The following is a 17483-nucleotide window of genomic DNA, read 5'->3' on the forward strand; positions in this document are numbered from 1 at the left end:
CCGTCTCTCGTTGTCGTCTCCGTTTCCGGTACGGTATGTTGACCACTGGTTGACAGATAGGATCCGGCAATGCATCATCGACTCACATCAGCTCAGACCCACAAACACAGCCAACCGACAAGTCATGCTAATCGTTTTCCTGTCCTTCCTGTTCGTTTTTCTGTTCCTCCGCTTTCTATTCCTAAGCTTAGTCTGTGGAGGGGTAAAAGGCAAGTGACACCCCTCCGAGGATCTACGAGACTGGAGATTGTATCGCTATAATAAAAAAAATTCGCCCACTTCAATCATCCTCCTGTTCCAAGATAGCTCGTTTCCCCTCATCCGCATCCGGATTTCTGGCGATGCGGTGAGGCGTGAGGCTTTTCCCGGCTTGGCGCGACCATCGAAAGGACATTCTCACTTTGTGGATTTAGTGTACCCAACCAAGAGCTTCATGAAGATGTGCGGTAGTCTAGTCGGTTGGATCAGGATTTTTCCACACAGTGGTTTTCAGTTCCATCCGTGAGCTCGACGCGTTCGGTTTTATCCTCTTGCCAGCTTCAGCCGGAACCCTCTGCTGGATGTGTTTAGTGTTTAGTTTCCGTTGGACTCCAAGGACTCCTCTAAGGGGATATCAGCCAGCCAGCCAGTCAGCAGCGGCCTCCAAGTTTTGCCAACGACCGATTTTTGGGTGGAGAAGAACCAGTCGTGGATTAAACCGTTAGGATTACCCGCGGATTTCGCAGAATTGTGCCGACGACGGATGCCATAGAAATTCGTTCCGGAAGCGGAATAGATTTTGAAGGTGCCTCCCATCAACCACATAATCACATTTGCTATTCAAACGCGGCTTTTTCAGCAGCATGGAAATGGATTAGGAAAAGAGTGAAAAAATGGGTTTCCTTTTTGGTATTTTTGACGAAGAACATGGTGATGATGATGGATTGTGGGGGGATATTCAAAAATGTATGAAATGCGAAAGCGAGTGAAGGTTTGATCGAATGTTTGTGTATTCACAGTTTTTATGAGCTGCAACGATTTCCGGTTTGCGTTTTCTCTCTCCGTCATCAAATTTTACGAACGCAAAATAGGAAGGACGACAAATCAAATGTTTATTTGTGATTTGTCGTAAAACCAGAGCGAAACGCGCGTGGTATCAGTTGAAGTGACAGCGAAAGTTTTTACTGCTAGGAATTTCTCAATTTTATAAAGTGCTTTCGAGTCGAAAACATGCTGCTAAGTTTAAATAAAATGCTAACATGTGATTAAAAAATACCATAAGGACAAAAATGACAATAATAACAAAAATGACAAAAATGACAAAAATGATAAAAATGACAAAAATGACAAAAATGACAAAAATGACAAAAATGACAAAAATGACAAAAATGACAAAAATGACAAAAATGACAAAAATGACAAAAATGACAAAAATGACAAAAATGACAAAAATGACAAAAATGACAAAAATGACAAAAATGACAAAAATGACAAAAATGACAAAAATGACAAAAATGACAAAAATGACAAAAATGACAAAAATGACAAAAATGACAAAAATGACAAAAATGACAAAAATGACAAAAATGACAAAAATGACAAAAATGACAAAAATGACAAAAATGACAAAAATGACAAAAATGACAAAAATGACAAAAATGACAAAAATGACAAAAATGACAAAAATGACAAAAATGACAAAAATGACAAAAATGACAAAAATGACAAAAATGACAAGAATGACAAAAATGACAAAAATGACAAAAATGACAAAAATGACAAAAATGACAAAAATGACAAAAATGACAAAAATGACAAAAATGACAAAAATGACAAAAATGACAAAAATGACAAAAATGACAAAAATGACAAAAATGACAAAAATGACAAAAATGACAAAAATGACAAAAATGACAAAAATGACAAAAATGACAAAAATGACAAAAATGACAAAAATGACAAAAATGACAAAAATGACAAAAATGACAAAAATGACAAAAATTACAAAAATGACAAAAATGACAAAAATGACAAAAATGACAAAAATGACAAAAATGACAAAAATGACAAAAATGACAAAAATGACAAAAATGACAAAAATGACAAAAATGACAAAAATGACAAAAATGACAAAAATGACAAAAATGACAAAAATGACAAAAATGACAAAAATGACAAAAATGACAAAAATGACAAAAATGACAAAAATGACAAAAATGACAAAAATGACAAAAATGACAAAAATGACAAAAATGACAAAAATGACAAAAATGACAAAAATGACAAAAATGACAAAAATGACAAAAATGACAAAAATGACAAAAATGACAAAAATGACAAAAATGACAAAAATGACAAAAATGACAAAAATGACAAAAATGACAAAAATGACAAAAATGACAAAAATGACAAAAATGACAAAAATGACAAAAATGACAAAAATGACAAAAATGACAAAAATGACAAAAATGACAAAAATGACAAAAATGACAAAAATGACAAAAATGACAAAAATGAAAAATCTGACAAAAATGACAAAAATGACAAAAATGACAATAATGACAAAAATGACAAAAATGACAAAAATGACAAAAAGGACAAAAATGACAAAAATTACAAAAGTTACAAAAATTACAAAAATTACAAAAATTACAAAAATTTGAAAAAATTCAAAAAATTATAAAAATTACAAAATTTAAAAAATTTACAAAAATTACAAAAATTACAAAAATTACAAAAATGACAAAAATGACAAAAATGACAAAAATGACAAAAATTACAAAAATTACAAAAATAACAAAAATTACAAAAATTACAAAAATTACAAAAATTACAAAACTGACAAAAATGACAAAAATGACAAAAATGACAAAAATTACAAAAATTACAAAAATTACAAAAATTACAAAAATTACAAAAATTACAAAAATTACAAAAATTACAAAAATTACAAAAATTACAAAAATTACAAAAATTACAAAAATTACAAAAATTACAAAAATTACAAAAATTACAAAAATTACAAAAATTACAAAAATTACAAAAATTACAAAAATTACAAAAATTACAAAAATTACAAAAATTACAAAAATTACAAAAATTACAAAAATTACAAAAATTACAAAAATTACAAAAATTACAAAAATTACAAAAATTACAAAAATTACAAAAATTACAAAAATTACAAAAATTACAAAAATTACAAAAATTACAAAAATTACAAAAATTACAAAAATTACAAAAATTACAAAAATTACAAAAATTACAAAAATTACAAAAATTACAAAAATTTCAAAAATTACAAAAATTACAAAAATTACAAAAACGACAAAAATTACAAAAATTACAAAAATTACAAAAATTACAAAAATTACAAAAATTACAAAAATTACAAAAATTACAAAAATTACAAAAATTACAAAAATTACAAAAATTACAAAAATTACAAAAATTACAAAAATTACAAAAATTACAAAAATTACAAAAATTACTCAAATTACAAAAAAAATGACAAAAATTACAAAAATTACAAAAATTACAAAAATTACAAAAATTACAAAAATTACAAAAATTACAAAAATTACAAAAATTACAAAAATTACAAAAATTACAAAAATTACAAAAATTACAAAAATTACAAAAATTACAAAAATTACAAAAATTACAAAAATTACAAAAATTACAAAAATTACAAAAATTACAAAAATATTTCAAAATTTGTTTAGAAATTGAATCGGTGAAAATTCTTAGCCAACATTTATTCCATCAGCACAATTTCAAGGTCTGAAATTCCCAAAAAGAATTTATGCTATAACGTATGTAGCTCTTATCAATCGAACTAAATGAAAGCCAGAAGGGTGTGTTTCCCTCAGAATGCTCGCGATAACGTGATTACTATTGACTCTGTTTCGAAGTAAATTTATTGCCGAAAGATAGATATTGAACATTCAATCAACGAGGAACATTGAATAAACATAAACAACATCATACCTGTCATTGTCGATGTTAATCTAAGAAAATAACGGTTCATTATGCCATATTTTCATCTGTTTGGCTACCTATGACTGAATCAACAGTTTGCCATACTCAAGTGTGATAAATAAAACGTTAAGGAACTGTTAATGATTTAAAAAAATCTATGTTTTGAGTTTACATAAAAAAGTAGCTTCTGAGAGAATTCAAGCATCAAAATGTTGAACCCAATCCAATAAACTCTAAATACTGTTGCTCAGCCAAACGTAGCATCGGAGCCTATCTGCACCAGCATCAATTATGGAGATTAAATTATTATTGATCATAATCACTTCTCGGTGTTACCTGATAGCAGCACCAGGTGGCATCAAGTGGCGGAAACGGTAGATAAAAAAGAGCCACCAGACATCGTCCTTCTAGGATGCCTGCCTGTCGGTTGATATTTAATGTGAGAACATGCAACCGGATACGGCCAACAGTAACAAGGTGGCGGAATGTAACGGGAATGGTACCGAGGGGACACTTCATTTGACAAACTGATGGTGAAAATATGCACCATCCTTCATCTATCATAAAACTGTAAAACATACCAGGCGTGTGGAACAATTAATTCTGCTATTGTGTCAACGGTGCAATGATACCTGCCCCTTAGTAAAATAATAATTTCTCACTACACGAGAATTGATGGGAATCATTTGTGTTTTTTCCCCGAAATTTACATCCTACTTTTGCGCACATGTCAATAAAGGTCCTGCCTGTTGATGTTTACATATTTGGATGAACAACAAAAATAGTGGAGCCATTGCACTCTGCCAGGCTGCGCCGCCATTGCGTTGTTGTAATGACTCAACTTCATGCCGATGCTCCCAGTCAATTGTCCGTAATAAACTACCGAGTCAGAGCCAGTAGGTAGTGGTGTGAAAAGTAGGCGAGGAAAATGCGGTCAAATGGAAACCATACCCCTGCACATATGCAAACATTCCAGACGCAGCTATTATACACTACCGGTCAAATGTTTCACTTCAAATTTCAATCATTTGAATTTCTTTCCAAACCGCACGTAGAATTATCATTGAATTGTTCGATACCAAAGTATAGGCATTTGAAGGATAACAGTAAACTTTTACTGTCTCAACCCAACGACAAGCAGTGTATTTGAATTTCCATATTTAAGGTATCAGGCGGGATGCAGCAAATGATAATGCTGTACCTACTTGTTAAAGCAAACATGTTGATTTATCCTACTGTTGTTTATATCAAAATTATGACTTACTCACTTACTAACTCAAATTTCCAGCGTGGATTGATGTTTATTTTATATAAAATGTGATTTTTGTCGCCTTCTGCTGATGTGCATTTCTTGTACGATTACACCTATGCTTAAAATGTTTTTTTTCTAACGGTCTTGATAAGGTTGAAATCTTAAAGTTTTTTGTGTCGAAAACTTAGGGTTAATGTGTTTGCCTAATCTCATGTTCAAGTTATTGAAATTTCATTTTTAGAAAGATCAGACGTTTTCTATATTTTTCTCCCAGTTTAGCTCTTACTCTGACAACTCTGCCTTCCTCCAAAGTTCTGTCCAGACATTTTGCAGGATTCTGCAGGATTTTCAGATCGTTCTTTAATTCCATTCATTCCAAATTTTCTAAAGATCGGGAGAACCCGCTCGTATTTAATAACCTTCCAGCTCAGATGATCAATGACCCAAAAGCCTTTTTTTTTCAAAATGCTGTTAGTGGAGGCCCTGTACGACCAGACTATGAGTTACAAGTCAATCTTAGATATCAGAAGTTTGATAGGTAACCAATGAGTGCAGTTAACAAACAATGAATTTTGATAACGACCTTTAATTTCGCAAGGTATATCAAAAATCCTTATGAGTTATTACACTCACTTTGCAACTACTGGCACAAAGACTCGAGCTCTCGTCCTAAGTGATACATTACCACTGCATACAAACATTTAGGCGAAACAAAAATATTTTTCAGGGATTGTCAAACCATGCACTCAGAGGAAATCTTATTATAAATATCATAAGATACATCTTATGAACCACTTTTTTGCGTCCAAACTAATTTTTCATAAGAGTCTTATGAAATTCTTTCAATTTTCATACGATGTTCTTATGAAAAATAGAAGAAACGGCATTGTGAAAAAATGATGAACACATTTATTCATAGCATCAGTTTTTTTTCATCATCTAACAGTACGAAGCAATCGCCAGTTCATAGTTATTATAGTTTTCCTTCAATGTAAAATGTTATTGTTATCTCCGGAATGGTAAGTTCGATTTGATGTTTTTGGTGTGAACGTTGAATATATTACTAAACTAAAATACATTATTTGTTTACTTTTCAGCAAGCTGATCGTCAAAAAACGAAAGGTCGAAGATTAAGATGCGGCAAAAAAAACTTTGATGGAGCCGTCTGTTGATGCGCTGCTGATGGTGACCATGAAGGATTTAATTTTAAACAAATTTGGCAAACAATAAAGTGAATGTTTTCAGCATGAAATATCGAGAAATTTTCTTATTAGAAAGTGATTTACTGTTTGCATAAGAATCTCTTATGAAAAGCAACAACCTCTCATTGAAGTAGGCGTTCATCTTCAGGATTCATTCGCGTCATAAGACAATCTTATGAATTTCATCAATTTTTCTTATGGCGCCACTTCATAAGAGAATCTTATGGCATACATAATAGTATTTTTCTGAGTGTGTGTAAAAATACCAACCATCAGGTAGAATCCAATAGAAAATCAAATATTGCTTTTTTCGTCGCAATCTTTGTGCAGATGGCAGTTTAGGATATTTGATATCGCATTTATCATTGGCACAAGTAAATTTCCTTCCGCAAAACTGTTTTTATAGCCATCTAAAACAATCTTACGAATTGCGCTTTTAAAAAATGGTTTGGTAAAACGGACACTGCATAAAAAATTTCTGTACATGTTCATATTTTTGTGATTTAAGGATTTTAGAATGTGTTTAAACCAAAATGGAACCAAATGGTCCAAGTCTGCTTGCGAAACAACGTGGTTTTTACCGGCGATTAACAGTTTTTATGGCCTGTTTGAGATTCCGAATGCTTTTCGCCCGAAAATTGATCTTGCCAAAGTCTTTTGAAGGCGTATGGAAGATCAAACCGATGAAAAACTTGAATTACCTGAAGAGACTTATGTGTCCGTTTTACCCGACCTAGCGACTTTTTTTTTCAAATTGCTCAAGCCCGTCGACCAAAATTCGCCCGTTTTCCTCCAGGTTGTCAAAAAGAAGTCAAAACAACATTCCACTGTTGAAAATTACCTGACTTTCCCCTACACATTTTTTTAAACCTTCTGGTTCAACACTCCCACAAAACTAGCTCAACAGCAGCAGACTCCTGAACAGTGTCTCAGGGTCGACCTTTCCTTGGGTAACTGGAGAGAACGCGGAACAAAATATACCTTAGTTCCCTGATCAAATAAATTGTCAATGAACACAACAGTTTACACTAAAAATGTATATAAATTAGAAATCACTTTAATACATTTCGAAACAACGGTTACAATTTTTTTGTATGAAAAATTTTGATTTATTTTCGGATTACGTCATGATTGAAAAAATGCAAATTTAATTTGAATCTAACTTTTTTCGCTATCTGCCAGTTTAAGCCCCATATTTTTCAATCAATATTGTAACTGAATTGGAAGTTTGATTTCGAGTTCTGCAGTTGCAGTTATCCATACAAATAAGTTTGACCTATTTTTTTGCTGGGATTTTACTATCAGTAAACAGTTTACCAAAATTAAACACGTAAACATAAATATTATTATCCAATGGTTGGACAAAAACTCATATGGCCAATAATTTTTGTTTAAATTTCAGTAATGCCGGGACAAATATCAATTTCTTCAATTCAAACCGGTCCGGAGCTCCGAAGCCCGGAAGCAGAACCAGAGAGTCTACTGTTCACGAACTACCGGGAGAATCACACACGCTACTCGACTCGCTCGCTCGCTAGCCGACTGACTAACTGACTGTGTACATGCTTGTGACGAATAACGCAGTGTCGATTTAATCCATTCACACATCCCCCTCCTATCCCATTATTAAAATTACTAATAGACTGTTATAAAATCGTTTCTTTTTATAAAGTTTTTAATAAAATGTGATCATGAAAACGGGGAGACGTTACAGAACAATTATCACAGTTTGAAATACCGATTCAAGAACACTCGTATTCTTGGCTTCCGCCATGCTTCCTATCAATAAATATATGTGAAGTAGGTATGAAAGGCTTACGCTTTTGTGCGTTGTCGATGCTTACCTATCTTCAGAATAGGAGTAGGCTTTATAGCGGCACGTTATCTAAATATACGGGAAAATTGTGCCTTAAGCGCCAATTGTTCCAAAAATGCAAACAGTGTCAAAACTGAAATAACAAATTCTATAACACTGCCTATGGCTTAATTTATCTTCCTCCAGTGCTCACGCAAAGAAGCATGAAGTATTGGTAATAGAACTTCTTCTCTGTGGTTTTGACAAAATTCGAACTAATGTACTGGAAACAAGATTTGGTCAGTTATCCTGAATGAAACTGCAGTTGTCAAAGAAATAAACCTTCTTTCTTTCTATTCGGACATTTTTGCCGTTCTCTAGACTCGCCTAACTCTTTTCAATTATTTTTTTCATGCTGCTCTCTCGACCCACCTGATTATTTATTTGATCAGACACCAAAGTTGTCCTCTCAAGGCACTCTCCAGTTTATTCCATAAATGAGGAAGCTGTCTTTACGAATTTTGTTTATCAATGCAGTCCTGTCAAGTACTAGCGCTACTCACTTCAAATTTAAAAAAAAAACAGTTGTGCTGTTATCTCCTAAATGTGTACATTTGTGATTGTTTAGTTCAAGCTTCTTGAAGACTTCCTCTAGACACGCCTTTTCCTAATTTCAAACTTTCTTCTTGACTTGCATCATTGTTGAATCTTTTATTAAGCTGTTTTCTTAACACGCTTGATTTTCAAATTTAAATGATATTGTGGTTGTCCTTATATGTTAGCTTCCAGACTCGTCTCATAATTAAATTTTATCTCAAGCTGTTCTCTCAACTCGCTTGATATTCAATTTGATAAGATATTCCAGTTCGTCCAACTTTTTTTTTACAAATTTCAAGCTGTCTTCTCGACTCGCTTTAAATTGCTGATCATCAATTTGATAAGATATGTCCTCTCGACTCGCTCAACTTTCAATATTTTCTTTTTCAAGCTGCTTGACTCCCCACAAGATAAAACACTTAGACTGTCCTTTATTTCGCCTTCTGATTTCAAGCTATCCTCTCAACCCCTTTTGAAATTATTGATACTTTCAGGCTGTTCGCTCAACTCGCATTTCAATTGCAAGCTGTCCTCTCAATTTGCATGAAGTTTCTATCGTTACGTTCAAGCTGTCTTCTCAACTCGCCTTTCGATTTCAAGTTGTCCTCTCAACTAACTTGAAAATTCTATCGATACTTTCAAGCTGTCCTCTCAACTGGCCTTTCAATTTCAAGCTGTCCTTTCAACTCGCTTGAAATTTCTATCGATACGTTCAGGCTGTCCTCTCAACTCGCCTTTCAATTTCAAGCTGTCCTCTCAACTCGCTTGAAATTGAGGACATGCTCGCTGGCTCGCTAGCCAACTGACTAACTGACTGCGTACACGCTTGTGACGAATAACGCGGTGTCGATTTAATCCATTCACACACGTGTGGGTGTGTGATGTGGTTCAGCGGTACTTCACTAGCTTTAATGGGGTTCAATAGTACCTTCCATCGACGGATTTCTACGTTGGCGCGCTTACTGGCTGTAGCTATGCTCTCGATGATATTCGTTTGAAAACGTGGCTTATTTGGGCACAACTTGTAGATTGTTGCGCACTTAGGATGGTTTGCAATGGCATCTCTACTTTTTGATGCGATCGACGAACCACAGAAAGACCGTATTGGTCGCGCCTAGACGGGTCTCCTTAAAAATCAAGACACTTGTGTCTGAGACAACTCTCCTTTGCGTTGATGGTTCCTTTGAACCAGTCTGGGACTGACTAGGCAGACTCGTATGTGGTGTGAGGATGCTCGGGTGAAAATCGATCCATTATCAAAAGGTCCTATAACTGAACCAATATGCGGTTGGGGGACAATTGTATCGATCAATTCAATATAATCATTACCTGAATGATCCAAAACGAACGACACTATCCCCCTTATTCTGCGCCGCGCGTGAGGTGACGATAGTCGAGTCACCCTAGTCATCCGATTTCAGTAGTCGCCTTAGGTGAGAAACGTCTTTAAGAATGAACTTTTTGAGTTCATATTCTAATCTAGTAGTCAGTTGTCAGGCATGAACCTCTGTCACATCGGCTTCGGGAATAAGGCCTCACGTGATTCCGACTTGACTCGACTATCGTCACCTCACGCGCGGCGCAGAATAAGGGGGTATATATCCTGTTGGGGAGAGAGTTCACTGCGACCATGAGGTTGATCTATTGTGGTATTACTCCGCGGTAATATTTATACTTTGCTATGCTACTTGACACCCCTGCACTATTAATTTAAGTTGCAGTTGTATACCGGTAGCATGACAAACACACATAACTAGGTAGGATCTCCAAGGGCAATCTCATTTCCCTTGAAAAGATCCATCCAAATGCATGTGCTGCATCATTGAGGCGTACAATTCCAAGGCATACCCGGCTAGCAATGCTTAAACCGCCAACCTTCATCGTACTATGTGTGCCAGGTTAGATCACGACCGGCATTCGATCTCATGAACGTTGGTTTAAAACACAAGGATGCTATCCTCTAAGCCACGTTCTGCTGGCAACGACATTAAAGACCACATACAGAAAAAAAAGAAATTATTTTTAAACACTCCCAATATTAACACACGAACGCCAAGATGAAAATGACTCATAACAGAAGCTGAGTCATTTCCCTCTTCTGTACTCTTATGCAACCTCCGATTACGCCACCCTAGATGGAGGACCACCCCTCCCTGTTCGTAGAACTATGAACAGTTGAATGCCTTATTTCGAAGCCCGCCTGATTAATTTTAACAAATTATGTTTTTCTTTAGCTGAAATTCCTGAACTTGATCTTTAAATTTGTTTTTCGAGATCTACTTTTCAAGACTTTTACTGTGATTTTGAAAGTTTCATGAATTCTTTAATTATACCATAATATATGTTTTGTTTGTATGGATTTTCCACCTTCCAAAGTGGGAAGGGCTTACGAACTTTTTTTTCTTTAGTTTTTGTTGGCTGAGGTGGTTCAAGAACTTTCATTAAAACATTGTTTTTATCTAAATAACGTCACATGCCTAATTTGGCTCCATTCGTTTGATACATATTCGAGTTATGCCGAATGAATTTCGAAAACCAGAACTTTTCTCCTTTTCTACTCCGCCCTAAACAAACGGAGAGTCCAAATTTGATTTGTGCTGAAATATCTGTGAAGGACCCTACCTTCCTTTTCTTCTTCTCATGCTCCACTACTTGAAAGAGGTAGGCGTTTCTAATAATCAATACCATTTTTTCGTACCCAAAACTCTTCCATTTCTTAGATAAGTTCTCAAGTTGGGCAAAAAGTTGTATAGGAGCCTCCCTCCTCCTTTCCTATCTTTCCAAGGAAGAGTTGGGGGTGGATCTCAAATAATCAGAGAAATATTGCTCGTATTCCTTTTGCTTGAATAGATTTCAAGTTTTGTAAAAATAATTACAGGAGCCCCTTTCCCTCTTTTTAATCAAAAAATATTGCCTAAATATTCTGATTTTAGAGACACAATGGCTCAAAAAGTAAATTAAGGATTTTTTTTTAAATATTCGAAAAGACGTTACAAGAAATATTTCTGAACTTTTTAAAGGAAGTTAAAAAAAGGACTTAATTTATAATCAAGTTTGTTGAAGACTGCAAAATGATTTGACTTTACTTCGAAAACATCTAAAACATAATTTGGTTTAGAACTTCTTTAAAAATTCGGCAAAAATTCCCTTTTTTCACATAAATAACTTGCGTTCCTCTGGAAAGTTGATCGTTCGTTTAAAACCTTTACTTTCAAAATTTTAAATTCTATTGAAAATTATGTAGTAAACACCTGTCAGTGACAGGCTGTCAAGCTTTGTCTACTGTCAAGCATGGCTACAAGCTTTTTGGTGCATTAAATTAGCATTTGATGAATGAACTTTGAAGTTTAAATGGTTGGTTTCAAATTCTGAACTTGTTTAGTAATAATTCCTGAAGAAAACCCACGCTTAAGACTAGGTTGGATTTTTGTGAGTCAAGATTTGAGTTTCAATAAAGAAGGATTTAAAATGTCAATTCGAAATTAACAACTAACAGTTTAAGACCTTAATTGATATAGGACTAAATTCCGCCAATTTTCTGACATGTTTGCTAACACTTTTTTTATATGCCTTTTGGGATCAAGAGATTTCCCGATACAATGGTGAATTAATTTCTTGAACTGATAATTCTGCTTGGGAAACCTCTCCATGGGAGGTGGGGGGGCTGTTATCAATTTTACAGTCAAAACTTTGCACATAGTCACAGCGAGATACTGCTGAAATCTACTTAAAACGATCACACACATATATGTACATAGGATCTTAGTGAAACTTCATGTTTCTTTGAAGAGATCTAAATTCTACTTAATTCTACGTACATCTTTCAAGGATATAATGGCTTAAGATGTTAGCTAATGCTAACATCAACAGCCCGCAGAAAGAGAAGTGTGTATGCCGTGACCGAGACTCGATCTCATGACCTCTGGCTTAGAAGACTTAGACGCTATCCTCTAAGCCATGGTCGGCGGTACTCGCGAAAAATCTCAAAAACCTCGATGGAAGTGTTATCTTACGCTTACAAAATAAATAATCATAGTTTCAAATATCGATCACCTTAAATGATTGTCGAAGAAGTATACTGGAATTTGGAAACATTTTTTACTTCCCTGTTTAGTAGATCGAAAATGATCTGAAGTATCTAGGATGTTCTTCTAGATTTATTCCTAAATATTTTATAAATTTCCAATGACCCATAATTGCTGTCCAAAAAGGAGGAAGCTTAACAATACTCTACGTCCTCTTTTGGCAACCATTTGTCATTTACTCATGAACGCCCATTTGTCAATATTCGTTCATCATAATTCACGGCAGCAAACCCCAAAATCCAGCCACCCACATCAAACACATTTCCCTCAAGTCGACAAAGGTCAAGCTCAATCGTTGAACTTGCTCTTCTATCCAAAAGCAGCAACAACAACAACAGCAACAGTAACATCAACAGCGGAACAAATTACTGCCACCGGTAAATCTTGTCGGATTATCTAGCATTACATTGGGCGAGGCAGTTTGCTCTCGACTCGGGAAAGCTCGATTTGCATTGGATTTATGTGACCGGAATGAAAATGCTTTTTCTTCCGTTTTTCCTTATAGGGAATGAGCGAGAGAGCGGCCAGGCAGCGGAGCCAATAAACAAAAAAATAAGAAGAGGGAAACAGGAACATCTGACGAGGGGGAAAAATTAAGAAAGGCGGCTTCTCCCATGAGACCTTCGCCTATCTAGGTCCTGGGAGTTTGGGGAATTACTTTTGGATCCACATCAACGGAAAAATGTTTTCAATAAATGCACGCATCCAAAGCTGGCGAAGGACATGGATCAGAGATTTGTTATGTGGATATTATCCCCATTCACGAATGTTATATGCACAGTATGACCCATAAAAAAATAAGAAAATTCTGTCTGTTTCGGTTGTTTTGCGAGGATTTTTTGTGGGTAGGTACATGTGTTAGCTCTAACCTTCATCTTTTAATTGACGTTACTATTCAGTAGTATAGTGTAAGCTATATTGGTAAAGAGGTGGTGTCAAGTTTGCTTTAGCAAATGGCGGTGAGACTGAATCGATTTGGGATAATTTGATAATTTCACAGTCCCTGGAGTTCAAAAACCTTCGGTTTGGTTCATAAATTTTTTTTTGCGGAAATTCCAAGTAACGTTTACATGAGTAAATTTGAACTTTAGGTTTGTGTGGGAAAATTAAATATTTTGTACTGAAAAATCAACATCATTTTTGTTCCTTTTGTGGAACCAAGCCCGCTCATGATTTTTGTGCCAATTTATAAATTATTTAAAGGAAAGTTTCCGTTGAACAACTTTGTCGAAGACCGTAACTTCGTATCTTATTGGACAAAAAAATTATTAGCTGTTCTACAGGGGTATGTCTTCCAGCATTGAGAAACAATAAATTCAATTGATATCACTGATTGTGCCTCGCGAAGTATTGTATGAAAAGTAGATATATTATTTTATTTATTATTTTATTTTCATAAAATTTAATTTATTTTCTTCATACATATCCTTCATCTTATCTTTACATTCCTTATCATCTCTGTTATCTATTGAAATCAAAGTCGTAGTAAAAACCGCCTTATGGGAGGAGTTTTTATACATATATTAAATAGTAACTTATGTACATATGCCCTACAATCTTTAAAATGGTTAGCTGGTTAGCTTGTACGTCTCGGTGGTCGAGTGGTTAGCGTGGTAAAAACGGTAATCGCTGGTCCACTGATGGCATGGGTTCGATTCCCATCTCGGTACTGGCTGTTAAATGTCAATCTTAAGTTGTCCACGTCATTTATTCAGTCTGTAAAGCTTAAATTGGTTTAAGACGGTGTATGTCTTTTTTTTTACATTTGTACAACGAGAGCCTCAGTTACATTATAGAACTTACTTACTTACTTTCAGAGATGGTTAAAATATTTGAAATTTATTTAGAATCTGGCATATTTTGATCATCGAATAAGTTTGTTTCAAGAAAATCTTTAATTTCTTACGAAAAAATTAAGCTAAAATGAAGAAGCTTAACCATTATACTCTCGAGCAAATTCAATAATTTAAACCATCGATAAAAATGAATCAAACTTTCAAAGTTAAAATAAGATATTTAAATTTTGTTGTTAACTTGATCCAAATCGAAAATTTTTATTTAAAGTTTGACCTTTGAGAAGTACCATTAAATAGTGTACAATAGATTAGGAAAATATAGAATTTTCTGATGATTTTTTACGTTGAAATAACGGGTCTTTTTATCAGTTATTATTTTATTAATAACAAAAAAACAATTCTATAAGTAAAATCATGTGCATAATCATGCATTATACGAAATTTGTAAAATAAACTCAAAATGTACCTAATATTTGAAAATTTCAGCTGAATTATGACATTGATTTAAAAATTTAAAACGATAAATTGAATCAACAAGTTTGCGATCTCCTGCGAATTGCATCCTCTACGAAATACTTTCTTGATACTTTTATACTAAATTCAATATTTGAATTATATATCTGTTTCCGAATTTCATTATTATTTTTAAAATGTTAAAACGCAATATCTAAATCTGAATTCCTGGTCGGAATTTTTAATACAGTTAATTGCATTACTTAACGTTAAATTAAAAAAAAAAATGTACCAAGAACTGCAAATTGTGTCAAAGCCTTCAATGATGAATTTAAATTCTGATATTTTGGGGATCCGATCTGAGCTTACTATTTCAATTATTTATTCTAAATCCGATAATTGAATCAACAAATTTTGAATGGTGAACCGATTTTCTAATCCTGGATCAAAATTTTTAACCTTTGATATATTTCAATTCTTCATACGAATTAAGTTAAAGAACTTCGATCTGAATATGAAACATAAACTCAGCATGATTTCAAAATTTCTTTGATTGATACCCAAAATTTTTATTTTCTAAATATTGAAAATACACTTGAGTTGAATCAAATTTGCATCAGCATTTCAAAACACCTTTTCATTACTATTTTCTAATGATGATTCTAACTGAAAATCAAGAATTCTAAACATGAAACAGAATCCAAAGTATAAAAAAAGACAAATAATTTTTAATTTTGTAATATGAAACCAGAACCTCTGAAATGGGTTTGATCTCATTTGAAATCAAATATTCAGAACTGCATTTCGGTCAACAAGTGAGAAATTTCTTGAAAAATTGAAGCAGAATTCTGAACCTAGGATCAGTTTTTGAGGTTTTTGCATCAGTTTTGAAAAACCTTACTCATTAATTAAAATATGATATAGAATTTAAAATTTTGAACTAAGATTAGACTCCCAAAAACCAACTCCGTTCCTACGGCCATGATTGAAACTTTTAACTTATCCGGTTTCTTTTTTAACAAAATTTTATGCACCACATGTTTATCATCTTTATTCTACATATCATTCTATGCAAAAACTGTTGTTTATTTCTTTAAGTATCCATCCTCTTAATTTAACAATATAATCTAAGCTCAGGCTTTTCAAATTTACAAAATTTTATTTATTTTTTGCATATCCTTCATCTCATCTCTACATTCCTTCTCATCTTGTTGATACTTACGGTTTTCCGGACTCAATATTCCTCGCGGCCACGTTCGAGCAAAACCAAAACCGATTGTTTTGGTTTCGTTCTCTTTCGTCAATTCGCATATTGAGAATAGCGGTTGACAGTTAATGATGGTCAATGATGATGACAACAATTTAAATGTTGTCATCGTGCACGCTAAACTCAGCCAACACAGCTAGTGGTTATGAGTTATCATGCAGTGTTGGCAGTTTATTCTGGGTGGTTAGCCCAGAATATGATAGAATTTAAGGAATGATTCAGAGTTGGGAATCACCTAGGTTAAGCGACAAGATTGTTATCGCTATAGGTCTAAGTTAGCTTATAAGGACTTGACGAACAGAAATGAATAAATGGTATCTCATTTCCAAACCAATTCCCTGTTGCTAAAACGTAGAATTCAACACATCTTTATTCTCAATAGAAAATTTTAGTTACAGACTTATGTTTTCTCTGAAAAAAATTTTATTTTTGAAATATCCTTCATTTCAATTCTACAATTCTACTTTACAAACTGTCAGCAGTGTCAGCAGAAGCAGGCCTAAAATCTGCACTTCCTAAGCCAATTCCGTCTATTTCCACCGGGGGACAAATCGTAACAAACAATCAGCAGCAGCAGTCTTGATTTTTTTCGCTTCCTAAGCTAATTCCGTCTTTATCTACCAAAATTTCAAAACGAACAATTAGCAGCAGCAACCTTAAAAATCTGTGCTCCCTTAACCAATCCGTCTTTTTCTAGGACCCGAATCAGAAACAATTTTGTTCGTAGAAGCAGCCTTCAAAATCTGCGCTTCCTGTGCCAATTCGTCTTCCTACCGGAGGCCGAATCGAAAACAAATTTTTCGTCGCATCTGCCTTGACAATCAGAATTTTTGAATGAATTTTGTTTTTTTTATTGAAGAAACCAATCAAACCAACTAGCATTTACCTTTTAAAAATCAGTGAATGAGAATTTAGTATTACATATTTACTATTTTGTTGGGTGAATGCTGAAAAGGTAAAAAGGCTTGGTGGATGAAGGAAAAAGGTAGCATTTACCGAGAAAGATGGGTCTAAAAAATCACCTCGCTTTTCGGTAAATTATAATCGGCGAACATACGCCCATATAAAACAGTCGG

General features: G+C 33.9%; 1 protein-coding gene across 1 annotated transcript in view; it reads left to right on the plus strand.

Annotated features, from left to right (window-relative positions):
- Positions 1-512: 512 nt before the first annotated feature.
- LOC129739748 (adenylate cyclase, germination specific) overlaps positions 513-17483 on the plus strand; it is a 38975-nt gene continuing 22004 nt past the window's right edge. Inside the window, exon 1 of the mRNA XM_055731258.1 lies at positions 513-784. The gene's annotated coding sequence lies outside the window, so the exon portion shown is untranslated. The remainder of the gene's footprint in view (positions 785-17483) is intronic.

Source organism: Uranotaenia lowii, chromosome 1 (genome assembly GCF_029784155.1).
Source record: "Uranotaenia lowii strain MFRU-FL chromosome 1, ASM2978415v1, whole genome shotgun sequence".
NCBI classification, from domain to species: Eukaryota; Metazoa; Arthropoda; class Insecta; order Diptera; family Culicidae; genus Uranotaenia; species Uranotaenia lowii.